Below are 2,171 nucleotides of genomic sequence, written 5' to 3'. Positions count from 1 at the left end.
AAGAAGGTATCAGGAGTGGACTGTGTTTTGTAATGACTTACTCTTAGGATAATGAATCCATTCCCCAAAAATGACACTAATCTATTCATAAGGATTTTCCCCTTGTAACCCAATCATCTCTTCATTAGGCCTCTTCTCCCAACATGCTGTATTGGGGATGGAGATTTCAACCCACAAATTTGGGGGACACAACCAAACCATAGTACCCAAAAGGTCAAAGAAAAAAATGGGCTGAGGCCATCAGCAGATAAGAAAAGTCCAAAATGTTAAGCAAAAAAGACAAGTGTCAGCCAAGAAGAGATCAGACACAATTGCATTCTAGAATGTTCCTGGGGGGAATTAAAACAGAAATGAATAAAGCTTTAAACATTCTAATCTTTGAAAATACAGGCCTCATAGAAAACAACTAAGGGAAATCAGAGTTTGTGAAGATAGCCTAATATTTAAGATTTTTACACCAAAAACCAAAATCGTGCTTCTTCTCTGGGAAAACATCAAATGGCAGATGACATTGGTTGCAGTGGGAGGTCCCAGAGGTCCCGGGTTCTCAGAATGGGTAGCAGGAGAGGTCACCAAGGTTGTGATCTGGGCCAGGCCTGTGGTCACAGGGCTCATGGAGGCAAGGCTGAAGATGAGGAGTGCATCCCAGTCACCAAGTTGGGCCTCCTGATGAAGGACATGAAGATCAGGTCCCTGGAGGAGATCTATCTCTTCTTTTTGCCCATCAAGGCATTTGTTGCTATTGGAGATTATAATGGTCATGTTGGACTGGGAGTAAAGTGCTCCAAGCAGGTAGCCACTGCTATCTGAGGGACCAAACTCTATTGTTCTTGTGCAGAGAGGCTACTGGGGGATCAAGATTGGCAAGCCCCACACTGTCCCTTACAAGGTGACAGGATATTGCGGTTCTGCACTGGTGTGGCTCATTCCTGCCCCAGAGGTACTGGCATTGGCCAGTTCCTGTGCCTAAAAAGCTGCTGCTGATGGCTGGCCCTGATGACTGCTACACCTCTGCCAGGGGCTTTCTCCACCTTGGCAATTTCCCCAAGAACACCACCGAGGCCATCTCCATGACATACAGCTGTATGACCCTGATCTCTGGAAAGAGACTGTGTTCATCAAGTCTCCCTGTCAGGAACTCACTGACCATCCTGTGAAAATCCACACCAGAGTCTGTACAGAGGACCCAGGCTCCAGCTGTGGCTACAACATAGGGGTTTTTATACAAAAATAAATAAAGTGAATGAAACTAGTAAAAAAAAAAAAAAAAAAAAAAAAAAAAAAAAAAACACTGTAGTATATACCTGCATAAATGGAGATAGACATTTGCCTCAGATTAAAAGATTAAGTACCTTTTTTATTTTAAAAGAATGCCAATGAATTACTAAGATGCAACTAAAGCCTATAAGATAGGAAACACTACACTAATCAAAGTCATTCCCCATTGACTAAAATGAAGCATGTCAGAAGACCTGACAAGACCCCTAGGACAGAGCTCACAGACAATCATTTACTGTCTCTTTAATATACGCATCCAGAAAATCGACATCTGATGATATTCATTATCTTATATGTGAGGAACATCAGCGGTATTGATAAGAAAAACATTATGACAAACAAACAAAAACTTGAAAAAGGTTGTATCATAATTATTACTTTGGTATTCACAAAGCTTCAGTTGGACAATACATAAAATAGAAAAACAAGATATTCTGAAGAAAATACTTTTGAATATCAAAAAAGAGGATTTTATTTTTCTCTTTAATTAATTTTATGAATTAAAATTTAAGTAGGCATAACATATTAAATGAAGTAGTCTTCCATAAAGAAAAACCTAAATGAAGATGGGGAAATGCATGCTAAAAGGTGAGCAGTAGGAAGCATCAATATCATGAAGGTTACATAGGACCAATAGGCATCCCAGAAAGAGAAAACACATTTATGGAGTAAAATTACCAGGGACATGAAAAGAAAGAAATTCTGTAAGATCCAGAAAGGAGACATAAATTTAATCTTGAACTAAGTAAAATTTTAACATGATGAATTTTAAAAAGACAAATGCCTTGTCATTATCTTCCTGAAACTTCAAATACCAAAGAGACAAGATTCTGAAACTTCTCAGGAAATGGAGTGTTTTAAGTCAGATTTTTCACTGCTATGACTAAAAGACC

The 2,171-nt window shown here is 38.9% G+C and overlaps 1 pseudogene; it reads left to right on the top strand.

Moving 5' to 3' along the window:
* Nucleotides 1–498: 498 nt before the first annotated feature.
* On the top strand, nucleotides 499–1,214 carry LOC124979438 (40S ribosomal protein S2-like; annotated as a pseudogene).
* The last annotated feature ends 957 nt before the right edge of the window (nucleotides 1,215–2,171 follow it).

The sequence above is a fragment of the Sciurus carolinensis genome, chromosome 3 (assembly GCF_902686445.1).
Source record: "Sciurus carolinensis chromosome 3, mSciCar1.2, whole genome shotgun sequence".
NCBI classification, from domain to species: domain Eukaryota; kingdom Metazoa; phylum Chordata; class Mammalia; order Rodentia; family Sciuridae; genus Sciurus; species Sciurus carolinensis.
This window is presented reverse-complemented; position numbering and strand designations above follow the sequence as displayed.